General features: G+C 38.9%; 1 long non-coding RNA gene across 1 annotated transcript in view; it reads right to left on the bottom strand.

Annotated features, from left to right (window-relative positions):
* Positions 1-1,725: 1,725 nt before the first annotated feature.
* LOC128932020 (uncharacterized) overlaps positions 1,726-19,100 on the bottom strand; it is an 80,362-nt gene continuing 62,987 nt past the window's right edge. Inside the window, exon 3 of the long non-coding RNA XR_008481218.2 lies at positions 1,726-1,871. This is a non-coding gene — a long non-coding RNA (uncharacterized LOC128932020). The remainder of the gene's footprint in view (positions 1,872-19,100) is intronic.

Raw genomic sequence — 19,100 nt, forward strand, 5'->3', positions numbered from 1 at the left:
AGGTTCCTGGTACACAGCTGGCCACTACTAGTTAGGTTTGGGAGGGAGTCAAAAGTTAGACGTGAATTTTTAGCTGCACAGGATGCCTACACTCCTAACCCCAACCTTGTTCAAGGGTCAACTCTACTGGGATGCTTTTTCGGCCATTAACTTTCAGTGATTTCAATATACTTTAAACTGGCTTTTTAAAATGAGGGAAATTTATAAGCTCATTTAATAGGAAGTTTAATAAGAGCTGGTTGATTCAGCACCCCAATGTTATTACCTAGGGCTTAGGTTGTCTACATTTCTTGTCTTTTCTATACACATGGTGGCTTCATTTTAAAGGCTGGTTCCCACCAGAGGACAATTGTGGAGTCATCCACTTTCATTCAGATCTGGGGAGAGCGTGGTAGAATAGCTTGTTCTTTAGAGCAAGATAGAACTTTTCCAGAAGTCTCCCATGAACCTCCCGTCACATATCACTGGCCAGAACTGGGTCACAGGATTTCTTATAAACCAATCACAGACAAGGGGGTATGAGCTAACCCTTAGCCCAATCAGATTTACTCCTGAAGCTGGGGGGAGTCCTTGGAGTCACAGGGGCTACGTGAAGACAGGGCACTTGAACAAAATTGAGGTTCTGTCAGGAAGAAAAACTGAGGTTGTTAAGTGCTATGTAAGTAGTTGGTGCTCAATAATGCTGCCATCTTGTCTTAACTTAGCTAACAGGATTAAGTGGCATATTTCTGAGGACTCTGATACTAAATAGTGCAAATATAGGGTAAGGTTTGACTTTTTTAGTTTTGAATCTTTCTTTAAACTGACTGTGAAACTTCATGGAAGCCAAATTATTGGGCCCTTGTTTACTTATTTCTGAAAGGAAATAAAACTGTATAACCTCGGGCAAGGTATTTACCTTTACAGTGTGTCAGCTTTCTCATTTGTGAGTTCCTTCTCTAAAGTTTAATGGTATTTTACTCATAAAGTTTTATTAGTTTTCCCATAACAACGTACCACAAACTGAGTGGCTTAAGCAACAGAAATTTGTGTTCTCAAATTTGGAAAGCTAGAAGGCCAAGATCAAGGTGTCGACAGAGTTGGTTTATTCTGAGGACGTTTTTCCTTGGCTTGTAGATGGCCATCTTTTCTCTGTATCTTCACCTCATCTTTCTTCTGTGTGTGTCTGTGTCCTATCTTTTCTTCCTATAAGGACATCAGTCATATTAAATTAAGGACTACTTTAATGGCTTCATTTCACATCTTTAAAGACTGTATCTCCAAATAGGTCACATTGTGAATACTGAAGGTGAGGACTTCAACTTCAAATGACTCTTTGGGGTGATACAGCTCCATGCTTTGGATATAAGGATTAGAAGAATTAATATATGTTAAGGATGTAAATCTATACAGTAGATGCATACTCAATATTAGTTATAAAATTACCTTATTTTCAGTAGTAGTAATAGATACAGAAACAATAGTAGTAATAGCATCACTAGTAGGAATAACAGCAGAACTGTCTGAGAGAAAAGGAAAAAGAATTCCTATGCAGGTAAGGGGGAAGATATACGTTATAAAGAAATGAGACACAAGAGAGTACTATTTGTTTCGCACTCTTCCAGTTACTACGGCTGTGTAACATATTATGTCAAAATTTACTGGCTTAAATCAACAACACTTAATTTCTTCATGAAATCCGCAGTTTTGAAACAGGCCCAACAGGGATAGCTCACTCAAACTGTACCTGTCATCAGCTGGGACAGTTCAGAGTCTCACTCACATGTCAGTGCCAGCTGTCAGCTGGGACCTTAACTGGACACCTACGTGGGGCCTGTCCACATGGCCTGGGCTTCCTCACACATTGTTGCTGGTCTCCAAGGGTGAGCATCCTGAAACACAAAAAGTGGAAGTTGTAGTGCTTTTTATGACCTAACTTCAAAAGTCACTCAAAATTATTTCTGTTGCATTCTACTCATTTGAGCATTTATAAAGACTATAACGTTCAAGAAATGGGGAAACAGACTCCTCCTTTTTGTGGAGCGTGTCAAGGTCTGGAAGGATATGTGGAACTGAATTTACTGCTGTGGTCATTTTGGGAGAATATAATCCTCCATTCATACCTACCTTCCCACACGAACCTTCTCCTTCTGGAGCTTTCTTTCAAACATTTGGGCTTGTGCTTTTGTTCCAGGTCAGAATTGGATCTTTATGCTATGCTACCCAACTTCCAGGGATTTGAGAATAAAATGGCACATTTGACCAAAAACATTTGAGAAGATCTTTATCAAAGAGGGAACTCTCTAAATTGGTGTGCCTCATAATTCTCTTTCAAACAGGCACATACAGAAAAGGGGTTGACATTCTGATTTCCCAAATAATCTTTCCTTTTAATGACTTTGGACATAAACATGTCTCAGACCTGAGCAAGGAACTCAGATTTTCATCCTTAAAATTAAATCTGAAGACTGAGGAGAACCACATGCCTTTATCAGCTCTAATATTCTAAGAAAATGAGAAAAAAATGAGTTAAGAACATTTAAAAGCCATACACTGGGTTCATCAAAGATTCTTCCACCGAAGAGAGAATCTGAGCTAGTTCTTGCTTTATATTTGAATGCTGTGCATGGTTTTCATGATAACAATAATAATTTATTGACAAAATGCTTTTATTGAGTTGACTTTACTGAAGAGGCCCTGCATGCTCTTTCACCAGCTTGCTACAATTAAAAGCAGCAGTAAACAGAGCCTTTCTATTTAGATTGAAAAGCAATGATTAAGCTTACCCAGCTATAAATAGGAGGCAGCTTCACATCTACCGCCTCAACTGCACACATTAAAGACTCCAGCTCCAAATGCCCCCAATTTATTTCTACAGGACAAACCAATAAATTGTCCAACTCTGACCTCAAAACTGACAATTTCTTAGAAAATGAAAGTAGGTAAATTATGTATAATTCTAGATAATTACTGGGATGTCTATGAGGCCAGGAAATCAGTACACATGCTGAAAATCTAAACTTGCAGACTGCTATCTTCTCCTTTTACCATTATCAATCCATGTTTTGCCTCGAGCAGCTGTCAGAGATGGCTTTTCTTTGCTTGGGGGCATAGAAGAAAATAATGGACTTAAGAATTACAGTAGAGAAGATGGAAAATATAAAGTTATTTTTTAAAGATTCCTGTTAATTCAGGTGATTCAACAAAGAAACCAGAACATGGGTAGTTACTGTTAAATATTTTTGAATAAAAATGTTTAAATGCAAGCCATTTATCTCACCTATAAGCTGTAGGTATCTGAGCTTTCAGAGATGTGAAGGCATTTGATTCAGTCTCCTCACTTTCTACAGCAGGAAACTGGAGGCTAAGGAAGCCCTGTGAATTGTCCAAGGTCACAGAGCTTAACAGCAGCTGAGCTGGAACTCAATAGCTTTTCTGACTGTCACTGCAGCATCCATTGAATGGAAAAATTTGCTCTCTTTTTATTATTTTTAGTATAAAACCCTAGATTAATGAGATCTAAGTCATAAAAGTCCATAGGGTGCTATATTTCTTTGAGTGCAAGACAAGCTTCCAAAGGTGACAGGATTTTCCCATTTGGAGAAACGTGGCCCCCTCTGCCTCTGTATCCTCCATCTGAGACAAGAGTTGCCAATTTCCAAAAGCCCAAGAAAGCAGGTTTCCAAAACATGTCTTGGGTGATCATATCTTTTTTTAAACTTGTGAGTCTTCCTCGTTTCATGTTTGCACGTGGTCCATGTCTCCCAGTGATTTTCCAACTTCCCATGGTTCCCCTTGGGTCATGCACTGGGTGTTCCTGTTGCTTTCTGTCACTTTCCCTACTCAACTCTGTGCCCAGGAGACTGGCTTTATGTACACATCAATGTCACCCTAGTCCTTTGGCTATAATCAGGCTTAGCTATCAGGGACACCAACAGAAGACTGGAGAGCAGGGAGATAAAGAAGCCATGGTTTCTATTCCCCCATTTCACTTCCTGCAGAATAAAGCACAGTTGCCCAGCTGCGCCCATCCCAGACTAGCCACATCCAGGAAAAATCAGTGAGAATTAACAACTGCTGTACTAAACTACTCCATTTTAGTAGTGCTTTTTATTCAGCAGTATCTGATTGACACAAAATATGACACCAGAAAAGAATTTAAGACAATATAACCAAGTTGAAATAGAGATAAATATCCCTGAGACCCAGAAATGGAAGAAACCCAGAGGAATAACTGGGATTGAGTTTGCAGATTCACTTGACTCTACATCCAGAAGCAAATGGAGACATCTGGGGTCCTGTTGGATAGCAAAGCTAAAAGTATCCCATGAGAAGTAAGAGATTCACTCTTCACACTCATTGCTTGGAACTAGTAACAAGTTCGAGGTTCTCTCATGCATTAAAGGAGGCTGAAATAAGCTCTTAAAACCACCGTCTGAACTATAAAACTAGATAGCAGGAAAGCCATAGAAAATAGTCTTTTGTCCTGAACTTCAGCTTAATTCTGCTGACTTGGTAGCTGAATGTGCAAAAACCTCAATTTCAGTGCAGTTTGGGAGGTCTGAGCTACCAATATAAGACCTGTTTTTTTACTATGTTATTGAGAAATGGTGGAAGAAGAGATTAAATATAAATCTGCAAGACTGTGAGACATAAAATGGGGGAGAGAGAAAAAGACAGAAAGAGAGGGAGGGGGGAGAGAGAGAGAGAAACTCCAATAATAAAATTTCAAAAGAGAGAGAGAGAACTCCATTTAATAATAAAATTCCAAAACACATAAGGAAGTAATGCTAAGCAATACAGCAACAAAATGAACTAGTACAACTGAGTTTACTCCAGATGAAATGGAAATAGTAATAGAGACTATTACCCACTAGTCTTCACTAAAATAACTACTGAAGAATGTATTTCAGGCAGAAGAAAAACACCCTAAGAGATATGGAAGGATGGAGTGGAATGCAAAAACAATAGTACATAATTTTGTAAAGTATGATGATAAATTTAATTAACTATTAACTCTTAAAAAGAATAGTATTTTTCACATCACTAGATAGAATTCAAATAACACCAAGAAAGATATAGATAAGAAATCTATTATGTGACTAACAAAAGCATACTTAGTTCTTGGGTTATTTGGGAGAAGAGCAGAGATACTAAATAACTTAAATTCTGTTCAGAATTTTTTTACTTCAAAATGTTAAAACTATCAGTCAAACAGAAAGAAAAAAATGAGAAAAAATAAGCAAAAAAAGAACATGGTAAACATAAAATATATAATAACTAAGTCCAAATAGAGCAGTGATCAAAATAAATGTAAAGGAATCAACTTTCTTATAATAACTAGATTATCAGGCCAGATATTTTAAAATCCAAACATGTGTGGTTTATGATAAACACACCTAAAACATAATGGTCCAGAAAGGTTGAAAATAAAGAAATGGAATAAAGCAAGTAATGCAATCAGCAACCAAAAGAAAGCTGATATGGCAGTATGAATGTCAGATGATATTGGATCCAGGCCAAAAAGCATTAAAAGAGACATTATGTAGTGATAAAAAGAACAGTTCTGTATTTGAATGGCTAAGATTATGGCTTGAAATATAAAAGAAAAATGCTGACAAAATTACAAGACAAAATTGAAAAATCTACTATCCTATGTGACATTTTAAAACACATATCAAACGCCAGTAAGCCAGCAGAAAATATCAATTTGTATTAAAAAGCTGAAAATAATAAACCCACTTTCTAGCTGTAGAAACTGGGGCCCAGGCAGTTTGAGTGATTTAAGCAAGATCACAAAGTTTGTATGAATTCGAGCCAGAACTAAAACTTACTAAATACTAATCCTATGCCCTCCCCATTTTATAACATTAACACATGTAAAATAAACTGCTTATCTGCAGACATGATTAGCCTTTTCCATGCCCTTAAAAGAATCCTTAGTGTGGTAGCATATCTGTCAGTGTTCCACTCAGATTCTCTTGAATTTCCTTTACTTTTTCAGTGTGCCTTTTTTGACCTCCCACATGTTATGTTTCTAATCACCTATCTCTGTGATTTTCTGTGGAGAACCACTCTTAGGCCACTGGGGTGGCTACTGTGAAACAGAAGTTCCTGGGGTTTTATGTCCTCAATCACAGCCCTTATTCAATGACTGACTGGTGTGGGAAAATGGAAGCCCAGCTCCTTTGCCTTGGAGTTCCAACAAATCTAAGGTATAATTTTCATTCCCACACTCCCCTGTGGGGTCAGGTTGAGGCTGAAACTCTGCTTGGCTTCTTCCCTTCTCTTTCCTGCTTTTCACCTAAAAGTACGTTCTCTATCAAAAAAAAAAAAAAAAACCAAAGTGAATGAAAATCATTCACAATCTCACTATTGTAAGACTATTTTGTTCATTTATCTATATATATACTGTGTAAATAAAAGAGTGATAATGCAGAAAAACCAAAAAAGTTGTTCTAGGAAAAGAACATTTGAGTGGGTAAAGATTCCTGCTGCTTTTATCTTTGGGAAATTCCAGTTTGATTTGGGCACCAGGAACCTGGCATGGTGAATGTAGTGTCTGCCAAGCCAGAAAAACACTGCTGCAACTTCAGACTTCAGGTCAATTACTATTGACTGGCCAACCTTCTGTCCCCAGCATACCCTCTGGGGTCCAATTCCAGATTAATAATGGCTTAATTCTAAATCCGGAGGGTTCCTGGCCTCTCTCTGCCTCTCAGTGCAGTTGCTTACTTCCCTTAAGACTGGCTCTGAATCTACAAGAAGACAACTCTGGGATTCCGACCCTTAAGATGCAAGACCATGGGTAACCATATAAGCAACATCATAGGCTTTCCAGTTAGTTGGACCATTATTTTAGCCTCTCCTTTGTATCATATAGCTTTGCATTTCTTTGTTTTACAAGTCTGGATTTATAGATGGGCCTTGTCTAGAAATCCAGGTCTACTTTTTATCAGGCAAACAGTTTCATTAACTAATGTTGCCTAGAATAAATTTATATAATAAAAGATTTACTATGTATTCAATACATGCTATCTGCCACTTTACAGATGAACAAATGGAGGTTTAGATATGAAGATTAACTTGCCTTGCCCAGATTTACATGGCTACTAAGTGGCCAGGCCTTACCACAAAACCACCAAGGATTTAGTGAGTAAGTCATGAGCCTGACTCTCCATGTATCCTACAAGTCATAGCATTCCCCACCCCGGCGTTGCTGGCCCTGGGCTCTAGCACTCTCGTACTGAGTGCTCTAGTTGTACTTTCCTGGTTGGGGCCCTGACACCCATCTTCTGACAACTCATTTTCCCCAGGAGCTGACACCTGCTCCTCAAAGTTAGTCTCCAACTTCTACCTGCCGTTGTTCACAGAGACACATGAAGAATCTGCCACAAATACACATCTTTAGGGACTTTCTGCTTCAATACCCTGCCCTCCTCCTGCCATACTGAACCATGGCAATGGGGCCTAAAACTTTCAATGCTATCTTAGGTTGGGTTCCCCAGAAGCAGAACCCAAGACAGGGAAAATCAGACACATATGGCTTCAGTCCTCTTGAGGAAGGATTCTCAAGGGAAGCATCTAAAGAAAAGCAGACAGGACAGGTGGGGTAAGAAGCCAAGCAAAAATGCTTGCTCAGGAAAAATATAAACCTGGCCTGATCTGAGAGAGGCTCTGGAGCATAAATCACAACACTGACATGATGATTCTCATCATTAAGACAAGTTGGCTGGCCTTTTGTACTCCTGTATCAGCCAGTCATTGCCACAGACTTCTCCTGATGAAACGGCATAGGGACTGTAGATTTCTGGGCATGAACCAAGGGTGATCCTTGGGGAAGAGGACCTCTGTGAGCCTTTAGCGGTCAACACTCACAGCAGCTGGAGGCTGGAGCCCCTGCTCATCGACCAGCATCTACTACAAGTACCTGGGCCTTGGGCAATGAACATGGGACTTAAGCAATCAGATCCTTTTTCTCACCCCATCTTCCTGCTCCTGGCCTCCTCCTACTCCCCACCATCCTGTGTGGCTGAGGACCCCGATGTCACATTCCTATCAACGGGCTCCTGGATTTTAGTACCTGCTCAGAGTCCACTGCATTGGCACTGGACACTTTATTAGTGTTCTAAATCTTTGTTTACAGTTACCAGGACTCTCTAGGTAGCAGCAAAAAAAGTCAACAAGGAAATAAAACTCCACCAGCTGGTGTATTTGTTGGGGATAAACTCACCACCCAGGAAACAGCTGGGTAAGTGACCACAAACGTCAGGACATTGCTGGTCCCAAAGGCTCACCTGAAGTTGCAAGTTTGAATCTCCCCTTTCCAAGCTGGTCTGTTTATATGCACTCCTCCACACCTTCAGTTCCCTTGCACCATGTGAGCCTCAGGAAGCTGAGGCAGTAATGAGCTTTGAAGCTGTTCTACTGCCTGTGACAACCCACCGGCCAGTCGATTGATCCAGTTGCTTGCTGCTACCTCCAGCAGCCTCTTGGCAAAATCTCTGCCATTATGCACCACTGTTTCCTTATTCTGAAGCTCACATCTTCTCATGCTGAAGTCTACGTGCTTCCTAGTATATGAAAGTAACACTTTAATGTAGTCCTGAAGAAAACTGTCCAGCCCATCTGGACATCTGCCAGTCACTAGGAAGAGAATAGGTTTTTCAGGCACAAATGTTAGAACACTAAGGAGGAGAAGGCTGAAGGCCATCTTTTCTGACTTTATAGCCAGCGGGTTCTTTGTTCAGCAAAACTTAGCTCCTAGTCCTGAGCCAATTCCAAAATGCTGATTTTCATCCTTCCACTACTTTGAAGGCATTTAAGTTCTAATGAAAGGGATTAGGCTGGGACTTGGTGCCAGAAATTAAAATGAAGGCATAATTTGCATGTTTTGACAATACCTTCACACTTACACCCATGCCACGCTTTCTTAAACACTCTTGAAAATATGTGAGAATCAAGATTTCATAATCCACTTCTTCTGGAATGCCATGTAGAAACATTCTTATATTGCTTTCTCCCTGCCTTCTGATTTTACTCACAGGTTTGGTAATCACCATAGGGATGGGGTAGGCATACACAGCAAAGCACTGAGCTTTAGAGCAGTCAGATATTTGTGTATTTCCTCCTTTATCTTGTATGTAAAGCCATGCTGAGGCTCACAGTTAATGCTGCAGCTCACCTTGAAAACAGCACCATCTTTTTCCCGAAGATGCTCCAACTCCAGGTAGTAACCTCAGGTTGTGTCACAGTTCCTTTGGGATGCTTCACTACTTTTAATAAATACATGATAAAGACAATGTATTTCTTGATTCTAGTGGTATTTCTGAGCAAAAGCTTAAGCTGCACCAGGGTGAGGTGTTGCAATATTTTCACAAACGTTGAGAAGGATTACTGCTGTTCCTGATAGGTCAGTGTGCCCAGATGGAGACTACTGCCTTTGTACATAATGTGTAAGCTTCTTTCCCAGAACACAATTGTTTAAGAAACCGCATTTCTTGTTATGCCCTGATAATTTCGCCTCTTGAATAACTCATTTCCATTAAGAGCAGGACAGAATCAGAACAGCATGAACAAGGATAATCTCTAAAATATGGTTTCAAGTGGAGAAGTGTGACATCATTTGTCAGAGGCTTGGAAGGTGCACATTGTTTAGTAGGTTGACCCAAAGCCATCTTCAAGAAGTAGGATGGTTTTAAGAGCACTGCACATTTTTTGATACTCTTCCCCCTGAGAGTAGGGTCTATTTTCCCACCCATTGAACCTGGGTGGGCTTTGTTATTGCCTTGATCAATAACAAAGTGTAGCAGAGGTGACTCTATAATATCCAGGGCTGAGTCTGAAAAAAGTCATGTAGCTTCTTCCTTGTCCTCCTGGAACATGTATTCCTGGTATCTTCAGCCTCCATGTAAGAAATCTGATTGTCCTGAGGCTGCCCTGCTGAACATACTAGGTGAAGAGGCCACTAAGAGAGAGATGACCAGCAAGCCCTAGCTATTCAGGCATCATACATGGGAGGGGCAAAGCCTTCAAGATGGCTCTAGCCCTAGCTACTGCTCAACTGTAATCACAGAAAGCCCAAAGCCAGAAATGCCCGGAGGAGCCTAGTGGACCCTAGAACTGTGAGAGATACTAATAAATGGTTATTGATTTAAGCCGCTGTGTTTTGCAGATGTTAGTTCCACTGGAATACATGAGAACAGGAAGTACATTACACATAATATAATGTACAATTCAACCCAAAGAACGGTCCTACCCACCACTGGATACATGTCTATGATAGTTGGCACTGCTGTGGGTGCACAGAGCTGAGGCCATGCCTCACAAGACAGCAGAGTGGGTGGATATCTGAATGCTATGATTTGAGAAAGACTGAAAAGAACCTCCCTCAGAGGGCTGCTCAGGTTCCTGACCTCTTCCACAGTAATTGCCTTGATAGGATTTGCAAACTTGGAAACTTGCAACATGTAAGTGATCCCCTTGTTCAGTGGGTTTCAAATTAGGAGCACTCAGGTTTTGAGAAGGGACTTCCAAGGAGGTAGGTGAAAGCAAGCCTACTAGAGACATCATATTCTCTCTCTGGCCTCAGAGGCAGGACTTCTTCCCAGCCTCAGGGGTGGAACTGACCCAAGGTGTGTAACAGTGCAACACATTCTTCTTGCCATTGTGATTGGTGTAGGGTTGGGTATTTAGTCCACATCAAGCCAATCAAAGTATCAGGACATTCCCAGGGAGTTCTGGGGAAACAATGTTCACCTCTTTTTACTAGATCATAATTTAGAAGTATAGTGCTTTGAGAGCTGCTAGTGGCCATCCTGTGATGAATAGGAGAAGTGGCAGAGAATCCTAGGAATGGAGTGGAAAGAGGGGAAGTAGATCTGAAAAGAGATAGAAAAAAATTTCATTCTAACTGCTTTGAACCTGGTATTCAGCTGTTCTTGAAGCTGATCTTCCCTGGACTATTTTGCTATGTGAGCGCACAAATTTATTTTGTTTGTTGATTTACGCAACTCAAATTTTAAGAATCAGTGAGGACATATATGCTTAGCTTCTCTCAGTTTGTGTTTTAGTAGTAAAAGAAAATGATTTCTGCTGCTAAAAACATATTCGGAAATAGCTGATCTTAGTCCTAGTGATCTAGTCCTTTTTGTTGTGCGAAAGGAAATGCTAAAGTCAAAGTTAGAACAATGGTCACCTGACATAGACTCAGGTGATGACGATGATGATGATGACACCAATGCTCACCAAGTACTAATTCTGGGAAACACACTGTTCTAATTGCTATGAATATATTAGCTCATTTAATCATCTCCAAAACATTATGGAGTATTCATTCTATTATTATCGCCATTTACAAATGATGGAATTGAAGTACAGAGAGGATAAATAGCATCCTGGCTAGTAAGTGGTGATGCTAGGATTGAGCCCAGCTGTTCTCTTAGTGATATCCTACACCCCTCTGACAAGGTAGAGTGCCTTCTCATCAACCTCTGGGTTCTGGCTCTGCCTTTCCACGGTGCTTCTATTCTTAAAGCATGCAACCCAGAAGCTTCCTGTTAAATGTAAGTGACAGAATTTCTATCACTGTGGACCTGCCTCCGTCCTCTGTTTTTATTCTAACCACAAAGTATATGACTTACTCATGTCTGCTTAGTTCTGACTCTTTACTAAGAGTAAGGGAATGCAGAGATCAAAGGGAAGGAAGATTTTTAACTTAAGTTGTCAGCTTGCTTCTGCTTCCAAAAAAGTCTCATGCTTAAAAATATGGCACAATGCTTTATTCTTCAAAAGAATAAAAATCAAATTGTAGCTGACTCCAACTCCTTGTTTTACTTGGGCGGAGGAAGATTCAATCTCAGTGGGTATGATTTTTTCCTGCCCACTCCTCAGCTCCCAAAATGGCCCAGGAAGTTGTATGCAGAATAGAATTTGAGAGGGGTAATGTCACTGGTTTTTGGTCAACCTGTGTGATCATTGTTCAGATTCGTGTAGTCCTTGGAAAGAAGGTGGCTCTGACAGTTCTCTGTCATTCTTGTCTACAGGGCACCTTGTTATATGGCTGATTCCCCAGAGCGTGGTGTCAGGCTTCTCTTTGTGGGTCTTATATACATCCTGTTCTTATAAGGAGATGCTAAGGTGTGAGATTGGAAGCCACCATCTCTTTCTTTTTCTCCATTAATCTCCACCTCTCTGTCTTTGCTGTTTCTGCCCATCCTTTCCTTTCAGTGAAGAACACAGATTCCCTCACTATTCTGCTCCATTATTTATAGCACTTTTCATATTGCATGGGTTTTGCCTAAATTAAAGTGGGCCTTAATAGAATTGTGGGGCTTTTAAACATTCAGGCATCGTTTATTTTAATATCCCCCTAAATACGTTTTGAAAAATCTCTTAGAAGTCCAATTAATTTAAGGGTTAGTGTGTATTTTAATTGACCATTGAATTTCAAATAAATGCGGAGGAAATTATAACCCTCTTCAACAGCTAAATGACAATTGAAGGATGAGACCTTGATTGAAACCATTAGTAACTTAGAAACCAGACTCTGATGTGGTGAAAGAAAACAGCCCAGGAGTTTATAAAGCCTCTGCCTTATTTTGCTTTTAGGAAAAACGATAAAACCTTAAAACAAGGAGAAATGTCATCCAAAAATTTGAAGCTAATTAATAAACAGATTAATGCAGTTACTTTTGTTTGGCATTGGGAAACTTTGGTTAACCAAAATTTTATTACAAAAATAAAAATAAAATGGGTAGTTCTAACCTAGCCTATGGACTTGAGGCTTGGAAGAAAGACATTTTAATATCATGTCATCTATTAACATATTTTGATCAACCCACATGATCAGACAAATTCTTGATCAGATGGGCTTCCTAAGAACATCCTTTCCTCTCTTTCTTTCTCTCTTTCTTTCTTCTTTTCTTTTCTTTCTTTCTTTCTTTCTTTCTTTCTTTCTTTCTTTCTTTTTTTTTTTTGACTTTTTTCCATACGTTATTGTGGTACAGGTGGTGTTTGGTTATGTGAGTAAGTTCTTTAGTGGTGATTTGTGAGATCCTGGTACACCCATCACCCGAGGAGTGTACACTGCACCCTGTTTGTCGTCTTTCATCCCTCACCCCCTTCCACCCTTTCCCCCAAGCCCCCAAAGCCCATTGTATCATTCTTTGTTCTTTGGGAATTTTTTTGTTGTTTGTTTGTTTTTTGAGATGAAGTCTCACTCTATCACCCTCGCTGGAGTGCAACGGTGCCATCTCAGCTCACTGCAACCTCTGCCTCCCAGGTTCAAGTGATTCTCCTGCCTCAGCCTCCCAAGTAGCTGGGGCTACAGGCGCATGCCAGCACACCCAGCTAATTTTTGTATTTTTAGTAGAGATGGGGTTTTGCCACGTTGGGCAGGCTGGTCTCAAACTCCTGACCTCAGATGATCTGCCTGCCTTGGCCTCCCAAAGTGCTGGATTACAGAAGTGAGCCACTGTGCCCAGCCCATTAGCTCCCACATATCAGTGAGAACATAACTATGTTTGGTTTTCTATTGCTGAGTTACTTCACTTAGAATAATAGTCTCCAATCTCATCCAGGTCACTGCACATGCCATTAATTCATTCCTTTTTATGGCCATTGTGTGTGTGTGTGTGTGTGTGTGTGTATTTACTTGGGTGACATATGTATGTCATGTATATGTCATATATATCAGTTTTTTATCCACTCATTAATTGATGGACATTTGGGTTGAGAACACCCTTTTCTATCAGTCCATTTCATTTATTTTCCATTTCAAAAATTATTGCATACGCATGATCATCCCAATAAACATAGAATAAACATTTAACAAAACTCAGTACCTTTTCATGATAACAAATATTTGACAAATAGTAAACATTCATAGCTAACATTGTACTACATAAAATTGAAAAGGTTCCCCACAAAATCAGGAACAAGACAAGGAGGGCTACTCTCACCATTTCTATTAAACATTATATTAGAGCTTCTAGCTGGGGCAATTAAGCAAAAAGAAGTAAGAAAGAAAGGAAATAAATAAATGACATCCAGACTGTCAAGGAAGAAGTAAAATCATCTCTATTTGTAGATGGTACGATCTTGATACAGAAAATCCTAAAAAGTCTGCACGCACACACACAGCTATTAGAACTAATAAATGAATTCAGCAAGACTACAGGATAAAAGATCAAAATTCAAAAATTCAAAAATAATTCTACTTCTGTACACAAGCAAATGAACAACCCAAAAATGAAATTAAGAACAAAATTTTATTTATAATAACATTAAAAAGAATAAAATACCTAAGGAAAAAATGTAAGCAAAGAAGTGTGTGATCATTTATTTTTTATGTCTGCTGGAGTGGGCCATGGGTTACCCAGACACTTGTTCAAGTGTTATTCTAGGCATGTCTAGGCATGTTCTCTGGAGGAAATCAACATTTGAACCAGTAGGCAGAGTAAAGCAGATTGCTCTCCCTAATGTGTGCTGGCTTCAGTGCATCAACTGAAGACCTCAACAGAACAAAAAGGCTCAGTAAAAGGAAACTCCTTCTGCCTGACTGCTTGAGCTGGTCTTTTCTGGCTTTTGGAGTCAAACTGAAACATCAGCACTCCTGGGTTCTCCAGCTTGCTGACTGAAAATTTTGGAAGGTCTCAGCCTCCATAACTGCATGAGCCAATTCCTTATAATTGATTGCACTCTCTCTCTCTCTTTCATAGGTACATATGGGTTATATGGGACTATCCCATATGTTCTGTTTCTCTGGAGAACTCTAGTGCAAGATTATACACCGAAAACAAATATATGTATATATATATATAGTTGAAAGAATTTTAAAAATACCTAAGTATATTGAAAGACATTTTATGTTCATGGATTGGAAGACTTAATATTATTATGATAGCCACACTCCCCAAATTAATTTACAGATTAAACTCAAGCCTTGTCAAAATCTCAACTGCCTTGCTTACGGAAATCAACAAACTTATCCTCAAATTAATGTGGAAATGTGGTAAACTCAGAATAGTCAAAATAGTCCTGAAAATGAGGAAAAAAGTTGGAAGACTCACACTTCCTCATTTCAAACCTTACTATGTAGCTACAGTAATCATCTCGAATACTATGTACTGGCATAGAATAGACAGATCTGTAGAACAAAATTGAGTTTAGAAATAAACCCTTACATTTAAAATCAAATGATTTTGGACAAAGATGTCAACACAATTCAGTGAGGAAAGGATAGTCTTTTCAACAAATGGTGCTGGGGTGACTGGATATCCCCATGCAAAAGAATAAATGTGTACCCTACTTCATATCATACACAAAAATTAACTCAAAATGTAGGAGAGATCTGAATGTAAGTACTAAAATGTAAAAATCTTAGCAGAAAACCTAATATTCATGATCTTATATTATGTGATAGTTTCATATGTATGACACCAAGAGCACAAATCAAAAACTTTCGTGTGTCAGAGAACATCATAAGTGAAAACAAAAACCACAGAATGGGAGAAAAGTCATATATCTTTGCAAGTCATATATCTGAGAAAACACTTGTCCATATAAAGAATTCTTCCAAGTCAACAACAAAATGACAAACACTTAATTAGTAAATGGGGAATGGATCTGAATGGACATTTTTTCAAAGAAGATATTCAGATGGCCAGTAAGAACATGAAAATATATTCAACATCATTAGCCACTATGTAATTATAAATCAAAACTACAATGAAATATCACTTCATGTCCCTTAGGATGATTAAAATAAAAGACAGACAGTAACAAACATTGGCAAGGGTAGAGAATTGGAACCCTCATGTATCGATGATGGGATTGTAAAATGATGTAGCCATTTCTGAATAACAGTCTGGCAGTTCTTTGAAAGTTAAAAATAAAGTTACTGTGTGTGTGTGTGTGTGTGTGTGTGTATTTGAGACAGGCTCTCACTCTGTAGCCCTGGCTGGAGTGCAGTGGTGAAATCTTTGCCTCCTGGGTTCAAGCAATTCTCTCACCTCAGCCTTAGAGTTACTGTTTGACTCAGCAATTCCATATCTAGATAATAATCACCAAAAAGTGGAAACAACCCCAATGTCTGTTGTCAGCTAATTAATAGATAGACAAATGTGATGTATTCCATACAATGCAACATAATTTGGCCATAAAAAGGAATGAAGCACTGGCTCATACATTCTAAAACATGAATGAACCTTGAAGACATTATGCTAAGTGAAGAAGCCCATCACAAAAGACCTTATATATTATGATTTCATTACAGCAATGTCCAGAATAGGCAAGGTCATAGAGACAACAAGTAGATTAGTGGTTGCCAGACAAAAAGAGGGGAGAGGAGAGAGATAGCAAATGACCGTTAGTGGGTACGGAGTTTCCTTTGGGAGTAATGAAAATGTTCTGGAATTAGTGTTGATGGTTGCACACTTCTGTGGCTATACTAAACAGTGTTGAATTATACACCATAATATATTTGAATTATACACCATAATATATGAAGTACATCTTGATAAAGCTGCTCCAATAACTTTATATGACATGCTAAATATCATATATAACACATAATAATCAATATAATATATATCTCATATTTGTTATCAATTGTGTATTATATATTGTATATATACTTAAATAGTATAAAATTATACAATTGGACATAATACAATTGTTATGAGCCCTATATCATTCCTGTTCTAGTTTAGAAGCTGGAAGTCCCTGAATTCATTTGACACCTGGCAAAACTTTCTTCTTACTTAAATATGCTGACCTAACATCCTTTAAAGATCTGAGAATTAAAACAAAACAATATCAATCCAAAACTCCCTTGTGACTAGTTTATCCCTGTGTCAAGTTGTTTTTTGTTTGTTTTCTTCTGGTTTGGATAGGATTGATTTATACATTATGTGGTTACGAGTTTCTGCTGTGCTTCTAGTACTGGCATCACTACTAGTAGCTATGACACAGGGAAAGTTAATTCCCTCTCTTTGCCGAGGTTACTGATCTGTAAAATGGGAAAATATTTGAGGCCATCACAAAATATCAGTAGAAGGACCACAGGAACTCTTAAAAATTCAGGGTTTAAGACAACCTACAGAATGGGAGAAAAATTTTGCAATCTATCCATCTGACAAAGATCTAATATCCAGAATCTGTAAGAAACTTAAACAAATTTGCAAGAAAAACAACTCCATTAATAAGCAGGCAAAGGACATGAATAGACACTTCTTTGAAGAAGACATTTATGTGGCCAAAAATATGAAAAAATGCCCAACATCATTGATCATTAGAGAAATGGAAATCAAAACCACAACGAGACACCATCTCATGCCAGTCAGAATGGTGATTATTAAAAAGTCAAGAAACAACGGATGCTGGTGAGGTTGCAGAGAAAAAGAAATGCTTTTACACTCTTTGCGGGAATGTAAATTAGTTCAACCACTGTAGAAGGCAGTATGGCAATTCCTCAAAGACCTGGTACCAGAAATACTATTGGATCCAGCAATCCTGTTACTGGGTATATATCCAAAGGAATATAAATCATTCTATTATAAAGATACATGCACACGTATGTTTATTGCAGCACCACTCACAGTAGCAAAGACAGGGGATCAACCCAAATGCCCCTCAATAATAGATGGAATAAAAAAATTGTGGTACATATACACCATGGAATACTTTGCAGCTATAAAAAGAAATGAGATCATGTCCTTTGCAGGGATATGGATGCAACTGGAAGCCATTATCCTCAGAAAACTAACACAGGAACAGAAAACCAGACACTGCACATTATCACTTATAAGTGTGAGCTGGACAATGAGAACACATGGATACAGGGAGGGAAATAACACACACCACACCTTTGGTGGAGGGAGAGCCTCAGGGTAAATAGCTAATGCATGCAGGGCTTAATACAAAGGTGATGGGTTGATTGGTACAGCAAACCACCATGGCACACATTTACATATGTAACTGTATTAGTCTGTTTTCATGCTGCTCATAAAGACATACCCAAGACTCGGCAATTTATAAGAGAAAGAAGTTTATTGGAATTACAGTTCCACATGGCTGGGGAGGCCTCACCATCATGGTGGAAGGCAAGGAGGAGCAAGTTACACCTGATGTGGATGACAGCAGGCCAAAAAAGAGAGCTTGTGCAGGGAATCTTCTGTTTTTAAAACCATCAGATCTTGTGAGAGCCATTCACAACTGCTAGAACAGTCACAAGAAAGCCCCACCCCCAAAATTCAATCATCTCCCACTGGGTCCCTCACACAACATGTGGAAATTATAGGAGCTACAAGATGAGATTTGGGTTGGGACACAGCCAAACCGTATCGATAACAAACCTGCATGTCCTATACGTGTATCCTGGAACTGAAGATAAAATATAATACAATTTTAAAAATAAAAAATGAAGAAAAAATTTTTTAATTTGAGATTCAGTCATTAAAACAGGGACACATACTCAATAAATGTATTGCTATTATTTTAATACTTATTACTCTGTTCTGTGGATTCTGAAAAGTAGCTTATATTTTAAACCACTTAGGTCTTATAACTGGGGAAGATTCTGCTTTGTCCCTAATTGGGAGAATGCATGAAGGACAAAGGGTCAATGGAGTCACAACCTGTGGACAGCCTGAAAACCCAAATTTGGGGTATCCTTTTGTGCTGCTTTACAAATAGCCTTCACTTGTTTTTCCTATCTGGCTTCAAGATTAATTGCTAAATTTGGAAGGAGGACCTTGAAGTTTGCTCATAAATTTTTTGTGTTTAAAGAGAAGATTTTTATCATTAATATTCTGGAGTAAGCATGAGTCAGGGAGAGTGACTCAGGCTATGTTCTTAGAGGTGACTGGCCATAAATCCACTTTTGCAGAATATTAATCTCCCCTGGCTCCTTTGAAAAGTTAGCAATTATTAGTAGACAGTATGAAAGAGAGTCTTCAAAAGAGGAACGGTAAGACAATGTCACCTTGAGTTTCTTCCAAACTCATTGCTATTAGAGAAGAGAAAAGCTGTTCTCTCAAACAAACTTTGGAGCGGAGTTGTCCTGACAGGCAGAGGCAGCAAAACGAAGTCACTGGTACCTAAAAGTTAGGACATATGTG

Source organism: Callithrix jacchus, chromosome 5, assembly GCF_049354715.1.
Source record: "Callithrix jacchus isolate 240 chromosome 5, calJac240_pri, whole genome shotgun sequence".
In the NCBI taxonomy this organism is placed as follows: domain Eukaryota; kingdom Metazoa; phylum Chordata; class Mammalia; order Primates; family Cebidae; genus Callithrix; species Callithrix jacchus.